Raw genomic sequence first — 10,640 nt, 5'->3', positions numbered from 1 at the left:
ACAACGGCTGTCAAAATAAATGCAACTTCTCCTGGAGGATTTGGTGAAATCAGGGGTGAAATTTGTTGCCAAGCTGTCAAACAGAGAGTAAACACTAGCTTATTTGTATGTAGCTGGACTAAAGATTTGTTAGTTTAGCCCCCAAGGCTATGTCCCTAACTGTTCTTTCAAAGCTGGGTGAACAAATGTCTGAAGGCAAGAACAGTGTGGAGAGTTACACCATTTTAAATTACATGAAATTGTACTCTTTGACTTATGTAACCCTACCTTAGTGATCCCTGTGACATTTACTCGCTATACTGATGGAGAGTGGCTCAAAAACTGCAAGACCAATATTGAAAAATTGGGCCAATCCAGGGTATAAAAAGTGACCTAAGAAGGAAGAATCAATGAAGGGAAAAAATGTCTCCTATTCAGAAGAGGATATAGTTTCTGTTAAGTAGCCTTTGGTTAAAGTGTAGAAGTTGCATTAGTGCTTAGAGTCCTTCTTACTATGCATCGTCAGTCTGAAAAGCCTGGGGTGTTTTTAAAAATTTTATCCTTCTTCATCAGGAAAATAATCTGATATTTCCATTAAAAGACTGAATTGTGAGAGCTTTGAAAAATCTTTCCACAGGTGAATGAAATAAATCACAGAGGTAGGCAGGGTGCTGATTTGGATTTGATTACTTTTATGTGCATATACTCTGGTGGTGGTTATCCAAGAAGCCAAACAAGACAGGTGAGACTGTTGAATAACACATCTCATTCAAATTTATATGAATAACCTTCTTTCACCGCTATATATTGTAATGAGATAAATTTGTGAAGCAGACTTTAATACTGCTGGATTAAAAGAACCCCAGCTTTGAAATGTGCCAGGTATTAGGATTATCTGGTCACCAGTGAGCATGAAGGATTCCACCCAAATGCTCTGTTTTCCATGTAAAGGGAAATAGGAGGTGCCTTACAACATGAAGGTATATCTAAAAATCAAATACAATCAAAGACTGCTGCTGGTACCTTCTAAAGGCACGCATTTGTTCATTCCCATGCAGCTGAGATCTGTTAAAAATATTGCCTCAGAATAATATAAACCCCTCTTTCAGCAGACTTTGTCCTTAAAGATGCACTAGCTTAACTTGTCTGAACCATTGACAAAAACTGCTGTAAATCAAATGATTTTATTTAACAGGGAGTTTCACAGAAGGGATGTGCTAATTACCAGAAAGAACATATGGAACTATGCGGTGTGAACAGGCTTTTTAAATGTTTTTGTTTCAAACTTGGTGAGGAGTGTCTGACACACTACAATCCGCTTATTCATTTGGAAGGTTTACATCTCATACTGATAGCTGCTGAAAGCCTGCAAATGTTTTTTAACCTAAGGTTGTACTGGCTATTTTTCTGCAAATGGGCTGATTAAGTAATACCTATTGCCTCCTGGCACAACCATCCTCCATTTCATTGGAACTCCATGCAGGGAGAAGACCTCAATATCTGGGACCTCACTAAGAACATAATTTGATTTTGCCATTACTCTCACTCCGTTCTCTCATGACCAGCAACAGGACCTGAGGAAACATCATGAAGCTGAGTCAGGGGAGGTTTAGATTGGATATAAGCAAAAAGTTTTTCACCCAGGGCATAGTTGAGCACTGGAACAGGTTTCCCGGGGAAGTAGTCTCAGCACAAACATAATGATACGATGTGTCTCCCAAAAAGAATCTTGCTCAATTTCCCTTGAAAATACTAGGCTATACTATCTGTAGGCACACATCTTCACTTTTTGGTATGGCCATGGCTTCATGTGGCTATAGCATCTCTCTTTTACTTAAGCCAGTGCAGCTTTCAGCCCAAGATGCAGCCATTTATGAAGGAGGTTGAAGATCACCCCACTGAAGTTTACACACTGGAACACATAATTCCTCTGACTTTAAACACACTCCTGAAAATGAAAAGAGCTGAACCCCAGATGTGCCCATTTCTCTTCACTGCTTATAAAATGGCCCTTGGGAACTAACTCAGACATAGATGTCTACATGGTGGACTTCTAACTTTGGAGCAGAAGTCCCACCCAGTACAGCAAAGCAGCTGATTCCTACATGGCTCAGTTCTGAGCCAGAAATACACCAGGTCTACTTTGAAAGTCATGAGGCTGTGCTATCAACACAACAAGGCCAGATTAATAAACCACATTGCTGGAAGAGTATGTGGCAATAATAAAGTGGCTACCCGACTTCTGGAACAGAGCGATCTAGGTAGGGTGCTGTCTGCTCTAATTATAAACAGAGGGAAAAGGCAGCTGTCTGCACTTGTTTGTGTACCTTTTCTGCATTTTTTAGTCTTTATAAAAACTTGTGATTGGCACTGGATCTGTTATGGATGCAAGATTTTGATTTAAGTATCTGAACCAAGCGCCTTCTCCAGTGTGCTCATTAGGTAAATTCTACTGTATCATCTTAGTGCAGAGCAAGTCAAGAAGCTTACGCCTTGCCAACTAAAATGTTATCCAGTCTACGACTTAATAACCCTTAAAAGTCTTGCCAGCTTTGTTATGATGTGTGAAAAATTCACCTGAAGCACACAGTCATGCCAAAAGGACTCTAATGTAGATATAATTATATCAACAAAAAAATATCTTTCAGCTAGTGTAGTTTATTTACATTAATAAAAATTATAGTTGCTTACAGGTATCTTTAATATGCATCCTTGTGTACACACTGTTTTATATATCATGCATACATCAGCTGCTGTGGTATAGGCAGGCATACAGCAGACTATCATTAGTGAACACTAAGATTCTGCTGAAGGAAGATTCCTGGGCATGCTTTTTTCAATGTTTGAAATGTGTGCATTGTGTCTATGGAAAGATTGTACATTTTTCCTGTTTTTTCTTAACATAATGTAGACATAGTGTTGTCAGGGCAGGTTTTTTTACTTGTTGTGGGGTTTTATATAAACTATTTCAGTTAAATTTTCCTAAATGAAGGGATCTAGGTTATTCATAGCTTTTCTAATAATGTAGAATGAAAACAAAGTACAGTTTGAGACTCAACATAAAACAATTCAAGTATTTGATTTTATTGGTTTGTCCTAGACTAATTAAGGCCTGATCCAAAGCCCATTTGAGGACAGTGGGAGTCTTTCCTCTGGCATTAGTAGATTTTGGATCAGGCTTGGAGGGCTACAGAAAAAAAAGAATGTTGTCACAATACAGCCAAATAAATGAAAGCATCTGTCACTTATCATGATTTGAAACTAATTGCATGGAAAATTAGATTTATGCCCCTTAGAGATCTGTTATTGCTTGAATCTGGATTCGAGCATTTTCTTGTAGTTTAAAATACTTAATTTTCACTTTGTTTGCTCGTTTTCAAGAAATTATCTCCAGCCCTTCCTGTAAAAAGAACAGCTTCATCCTATAGGAGCCAAAACTAGAACTGATATTAAAGGTTTTCCAGAAAAGAAATTCAATTCCAGCTTTGCTATTGTGATGATTGCAATCCTGGTTTTGCGTGTGAGGAGAGAGAAGCTGAGTAAACAATAGGCAGGGGTGGGCTTTTGCTGCTCCTGCGTGCTGTGCCGGAGCACTGGCCCTTCTGGCGCCTGTGTCTGAGCCCCTGTCCCCTCTTGCTGTGCCATGGGCAGGGACCCCTCTGGTCTGAGGACCCACTGCTGCTCCCCACTGTCTGGGAACCCCCACGTTGAGGGCCTCTCACTGCTGCCCTGCAGCCCTGACATGCTGGGGGCACAGGGGAAAGTATCTCCTCCTGATGGCTCAGACTCCGGCACCCTGGCTTTGCTTGTACTGACACTGTTTAAACTACTTCCTAAGTAGATAAAATACATTTTGGACCCAGCTTTGGATGTGATTTTTGAAGACAATGAAGGGATGGCATATGACTTTCTTAGGCAGCCTTAAGAAATTGTTTATAAAAAGCAAGAAAATAAAAACGGGGGAGTCTTTTCAATTATGTTTTCTCGCTCAAGAAAACAAAGCTCTATTAGGTTGTTTGGGATAGATTTTCAACATGGGCCATGTAGATTTGTCAACTAGTCATTGCCCTAAAAATTACTTAAAAAAATTACTCCACTTAAGCAATCAACAAGACTCATCCTGCCATTTCCATGTGCTCACTATCAAAGAAGGTGAGCCAAAAACCCTGAATATGAGATGTGTGTGGGGAATCCAGGGTGTCCTTCTAACAAACCATGTTGCAACAGGCTTTTTGGTACCCAGCCACATTCCAGTGTTTCCCTTATGAAAGGGAGACATGCAGCAGCACATCCTTCTGCACGCTAACCCAGGAGCTACAGCAAGCTGTTCATCAGGGTCCTAAACAAGGAATGGGTGAAATTGTTTTGTCTGATTTCCAACCTGCTTGAATGTCATGGGTTTTAAAGTTCACTAGTCTTGAATGGTTATTTGGTTTGCATTCCTCTGAGGTGAGGCTGTAAGGGTGGGGTGAAGCAGAGAGAGGTCCTGGAAGAAAAATGGGGCAGAGAAGACAAACAGAGAGATAATGAAAACAGGAGCAGAGAAGAGAAAGGAAAACAGTTTAAAAAATGAAGTGTAGCCTATAGGTATCCTCTGTTTGGCATCTTATTGTATGGAGCTGATATGTGCTTCAAAGCCAAATGCAGTTGTATTTATGTTTATAAGACTTGGGGCGTTAGGGGCCCTTAGGGGGTGAGAGGGAGAAAGAAAAGATGTAAAAGAGATTTAGGATAGAAACAGGGAATAATGGGCTTTCCCCACCTCAACAGATTAGGTTTTTCTAGTGTATATAAACAAACTAGAGATGGGGTAAGGTAAAACATAAAACCAGGGAGAGCAGTGATTAATGGATTTGGGAGTTTTGTTCTTGGGATAGGGTTTAATTAGGAAGGGATTAGTTACATGGAAAGACAAGGAAGGGAGCGGAATTGCAAGAGAAACTCCAAAGGCAAGGGACTGGAGTGGAAGAAGAAGGTAAAAATAGTGAGGGCACTGGCTGAAAGTGGATTACCTGGACTGGCAATGAACTGGCAATGAGCTGGACTAGCAGTAAATTGACTGCCAGCTAATTACAGCATCCCCATTTCTCCTGCAAATTCTACTGTCATGTAATGATAGCTACCAGTTTGGTGACATGGTAAGGACTCTTCCATGGATGCTTTTTTCCTCTATGTCTTCTTTCTCATCTTCTGCAGGAGGAATGAAAGTCTGTGCTTAACCAGATGAACAAACAAGGCCAATATGTGCTTGTAGAAATGGTTTCAAATTCTGGGGAAGGAAAGCTCTAAATCAGTCTCCTGAACAAGTCCAAAGAACTAGTTCCCAGTGACTCCTGCCATCCCACTGCCATGACTGTGATTCTCCAGAAAAAACCCTTAGAATGCAGGGAAATGCCATTCTCCTTTTCCCAGGGGACTCTGGAGGGCAGAGCCAGGGACACAGCAGAGCTGTCATATTGTCCTCCCCCTTGACTTTCCTTCTCTGGAAGACCCTGAGCGAGGGACACAGCTGCAGACCCTGCCAGGTCCCCCTTGGCCCCTCCTGCAGCTCTGGAGTCCCGAGAGGTTCCTCACTCTCCTGTCTCCTTCCCCTGAGCTCGCCCAGGGCCAGCACAGCCCTGCACCACCCCTGTTGCCAACCTGTCTTTAAAGAGTGCATTGAGTTCCTAGGTATTAGAAAGGGGTCTGTGGGTGTTGTGTGTGCTCTGGGACACGAGCATCATGCTAAATCACTTCTCAGTAGAAGGAGTACCATTAGCAGCTGCATGAGTGCTGTGAAGCAAAGAAACATTGAAAGAGCGCACACTTTATTGGTAGGATCCGAGCAGGGCTCTTGCATCACCGCCAGCACTCGGCTGTGCTGAGAAGGGTGGATCAGGCAGCTCTCCACAGCCTCACCTGCAGCCTGCACTTTTCTTGTGGCTGCCCTGACTGACATGCAGCCATCAGCACCTCTCCTCACTCTGCAGGAGTGGCCGCTCTGCAGAGGTGCTGGAGTTACCAGCTAGTCCGTAGCTTTCTGCTAGGATGCTAATGTGAACTGACAGCAAAGTGGGTGCAGTAACAGAACAAATGTTAATGGGATAATGTCCTGCTCTCATTATCTCCACCTGCCTTCTATATTCACTTACCTTCAGAGATAATCCCCAGCATTTAATTTAATGAGCTTTTGTGTACGCATGGTAGCTTTCCATTGTATTTTTAAAGCAGAAAAGCAAGATTATCAGGCAGGATTTTTCAGTCTCTTGCTGCTGCAATTAAAATGTTTGCAGGAAAAAAAAATAACCATGTGGTTAGTTTCTGATAATATAGTGGTGGTCTGCATTGTTGTCTGGATTAAATAAAAACACCACTCTCACCTCACATCATAAAACCTGACAGACAAGAACATCTATGCACGATGTCTTCCATAAATTCTCCAGAACAGAGGTTTGAAAGCACTTCATTATTTTTTTATTTAGCCTTTTGAATGAAAGTTTTTAGATTACCTTCACCTACTAAAAATACTTTAGGAGGCACAAAAAAATATATATATATATTAGAGAAACTCTCTCTTATCTTTGTTCTGCTTATCAGTGGATATTTGGGTAATATACATGTTGGGCTCCTAGCACTTTCCATTTCTGGCATTCCCATGCCTTCAACAAAGACCTTTGTTTTTTAATCATTAACTTTCAACTAGACATCAAAGAGCCTGGCAAAAGTCTGCTACTAAAAGTGAAACTGATTATTTTACAGATCTAGGGCTTGATAGGTAAATCCATTAATTCAAAGTAAGGCAGATGGACGCAGGAGTCTCTCTCTGTTATTGTTATGGCAGTGTGAAACTTAGCATTGCTGTGCCATGTGGAGTATTAACACCCAATATGAGTCAGTGCCTGCCACAAACCTCATGCTGCCGAATGTAGCATTTAAAGGACAAGGAGAATGCAAGAATTCTAGTCACAGGTGGAAAGCTAAGCATTCCAAGGATGCAGTCAGTGTAATTCTATATCAACACAAAAACCAGGACAAGTCTTCTAAACTCCCAGTCAGTGCATTTGGCTTAAGGTCATGTCTCTTTTGATCCCCACTGATTAATACTTTAATGATTTGAGGTTATGGCAGCAAGAAAACTACCAAGCATTTTGACATCCTAAAAGCAGATCTCAGAAACTGTAAATGTTATCTGATGATGTTTTCTGAAATCCATGATACCTCCTGGAGTTATTTTTTGACCAAAGGCGTTGCCTCAGACAACCCAGAGAGAGGAAAGTGCTTGCTGCTTCTCAAAGGAGCAGATGTCACTTACTGCTGCCCTCTTTGCCTGTTTCCTATTTCTCACAGCAATTGCTGAGGATTGCTCCTGACCTATCAGGATGTGTCTGTGGCAGTGTTCCAGGCAACTAAACAACATTGGACAGTTTGGGAATATCAGACCAGGAAGGGTTTAGAAGCACCATCATGGGCTGTCTCCTTCATTGTGTTAGCAACTGAACCACCCAGTGCTTGTTTCCTCCAAAGAGCAGCCCTATAATTGTTTCCTCTTGTCTAGTTCATTTTTAGAACTGTTTTCATTTCGCCTATTGTTGACCCTCCTAGTTTAGTCTATTAAGCTTTACGTACACATGGAAAAAAATAACAGCACCTAACTTCCTGCCTTCCACTAGCCTCAAGAGTAACTCTCAGGGCAGCAAACCGAAGGAGCTGGGGGAGATATTTTTTAAGCTGTGACATGACCACTGTGGCAATTTAGAAAGTTAAGATGTGCAGGATTTAAGGTATGAAAGGGCAGCTCACCATGTGTGTTGTTGACTTTTGTCAAATGTTCTGTGGGGCGATGCATCTGGTCTCAATAAATGCAGTTTGAGATGCTGCCCAAAGACTGGCTTGCTGCAGCATTATAGTACAGATTTATCAATCTGCTCTGGTTTTATTTCACACTCCCTTTTCCGCCAGGACAAAAAAATCCAGGCACCTGGTGAAATTCTTGGAAGATGCTACCTATTTCAAAATGTTATAATATTTAATATTTTATCCAAGCTCTCTGAAAATTTCATTTAATATGTATTCTTACCTGTAGTGTAGTGTAGTAATTTTTAAAGATTTTCTTTTGATTTCCCAATAATCTTCACATTAGTCTGTTCTAAAGTTGTTACAGTGAAATGGCTTAATGTTGATTTTGCATAGCTGGCCTGAGCTGAAGAGGTAATTTTTTTATTTTCCTGCAGCTACTGGAGTGGCTCCTTCACACTGAATTGTGAATATTTGTACAGCTCCTTTGGGTTAGATTCTGGTTACTGCATATCTGAGATTTCCTCTTGCAAGAGCTCTGTGTCCAGCTGCATCCATGCCTGGACTCATCCATACCCAAATGCCCTGCTAGGTGACCTTGTGGTGACCTTCAGCACTTGATGGCACATGTTGTCCATGACAGAATGAGAATGTACTGAAACAGCTGGCTCACACCAGTGCTGAGTGTCTATTACTTAAAAAGAACCTTGTTAAGGCCAAGGCACCAGAAGGAATTTCAGCTTTTTAATAACCCACACTACAGGCCAGAGCACTTACCTGTGGAGGGGAATTTCTGGGTGAGGTATCTAGCAAGCTGAATGGGAAAAGGTAAGCACCCAAGAAGGCCCATCTGAGTGTTCTACTAAGCATGACAGGACTTTCTAAACAAACTACAATGAGCAATGAAAAAAAGAAGTGTCAGGAATATTTTTCTCACTTGCATTTGGCACCCTTGTGAAACAGCTTTGGAGCTTCAAATGTTTTTCTGTGCTCAGGGAAGAAATGTTATGCCCCGTATTTCCTTAAGCTTGGATAAAGAGGAAAGTACCTGTGCTTACATTGTGCATGATTTCCCTTCATCCAGGAAGCAAGAAATCTGGCTAGGATCTTCAGTTTCAGAGAGTTTGACTCCAAAATTCCCACATCCCAGAAGAGCCCTGTAACCATCAGATGAGTTCTTCTGGGACAGATAAAGCTGCACCCTTCCTGCTGGAGAGGAGTCTGCTGAGCAATGACAGGTCAAGCCAAAGGTCCAGAAGCAGAGTAAATAAGCAAACACCTGATGCTGTGCTCTCCTGAGGAGGACATGCACAGGTGAGAAGGATGTTCTCATCTGCCAAAGAGCCCTGTGTAGAGGGTCCCACAGGAGAGAGACCTAGAAGCAGTGAGAACCTCCTCTGTTCAGAGAATTCATTCCAAAGCAGAAGCATTTCAGTTGCAAACACTGTAGTGGGTTTTGTTTTCTTTCCCCAAGAAAAATCTGTTTTCAGTTAACTTCACATAAAAATCCTAGAAGAAGCTGTAAATTTTAGGGGTTTATTATACTCAAACGAGCAAGCATATAATATATAGACAGAAAGAACAGGAGATGAAATATGATACATTAATATACTTAGCCCTTTTGTTGACAAAGCAATTTTACCAGCAAGAAGAACTCTCATGACTCGTAACCTTAATGACTTTCTTTTTGTATACAGTAGGGTGACAAGAAATATACACAAACCCCTGAATTTGGTTTTCTATGCATATTTCTCTTTTTATTATTTCATGTCTTTTTGCTTTCCGGAAACCAGAAAGTGAAGTCTCCAGGTATTTTCAATCTTATTTTCCTGATTCCAATTTAATTTCTAATTTTTTCTTTTTTTCTTTTTTCTTTTTTAATGCATCACGAAAAAGGGGCCATGAATGTATAAAAATGACCAAGGTCAAATTAAGGTGCACTCTATGGGCAAAGGCACAGATGGAAAAGAGGGACATGTCTCTCTTCCGTCTGACACACCCAGTGCTGGAAGCATGGTTCAGGGGCAGTGGGCAGGAGGCTTAGCACTGTTAGCTGGCAAGAGGAGCAGAGAAAATACTGTGTCACTGTTTCAATTGGGAAATGCAGCAAGTTTCATTCATGGCTATATTGGCTACCTAGCGCACTTTGGTTTGTGGCAGCTACAAGCTCCACAGTATTTTCAAAACAGAGTTCCAAAAATATTCCTGTAGAAGAAAAAAAGGGACACTTCTTTCGTGTGTTCCATTGGTATTGATGCCAAGCTCTGATTCAACAATAATGCAAGCACATTTCTGAGAAATGGAGACTTGTTTATTTCTATTTCAGGGTGCTGCATTAATTTATCATAAAATATGAATCATATGACACCAACATTTATTTGAAGTACAAGAACAAATCTAATAGGTCCCAAGTGCATTGAGCTATCTTTTCTTTTCTCTGTGTTTATCGCTCCAAATATTTCTAAACACTACTGTACACTTCCTCCACAATTTAGACTTGAATGAAACATAGTACTCGATATAACAATGAATTCAAAGTCAACACTGACATGTATTTTGATGTTACTAAACAACATGCTATCAACCATATCAGAGCATCTAAACAATTAAATAAAAATCTGGAAGCTTTCAAGCATTTCTAAAACCAAATTCACAAGGTCTCATTAAAATAGGGACATATGGTTTCTCTGCTCACCAAGAATGCTTTTACCTTCCTTGTAACTACATAGCTCTTAAGAAATCAGGACCTCTTGAGCTCTTCATAAAGATAGTTTATAATAGGTAGATACTTCATCTGTTTGAAAAATTGCAAGCACTAACTGAACTGCAACTTGTTAGCACTCCTGAAACTCCAGTGCCTTATCTATTAACCTGAACAATGTGAGTGA

The 10,640-nt window shown here is 40.8% G+C and overlaps 1 long non-coding RNA gene across 2 annotated transcripts; it reads right to left on the bottom strand.

The window, feature by feature from the left end:
- Positions 1 to 1,146: 1,146 nt before the first annotated feature.
- On the bottom strand, positions 1,147 to 8,947 carry LOC147654759 (uncharacterized). 2 transcript variants are annotated; one of them, XR_015283071.1, is made up of 3 exons: positions 8,801 to 8,947; positions 6,111 to 6,230; positions 1,147 to 5,248 (listed from the first exon to the last, which is right to left on the bottom strand). It is a non-coding gene; the product is annotated as an uncharacterized LOC147654759 (long non-coding RNA). The 2 variants fall into 2 exon arrangements; XR_015283070.1 differs by having other exon boundaries at positions 8,811 to 8,947.
- Positions 8,948 to 10,640: the final 1,693 nt, after the last annotated feature.

Source organism: Cyanistes caeruleus, chromosome 2, assembly GCF_971803275.1.
Source record: "Cyanistes caeruleus chromosome 2, bCyaCae1.hap1.1, whole genome shotgun sequence".
Taxonomy (NCBI): domain Eukaryota; kingdom Metazoa; phylum Chordata; class Aves; order Passeriformes; family Paridae; genus Cyanistes; species Cyanistes caeruleus.
This window is presented reverse-complemented; position numbering and strand designations above follow the sequence as displayed.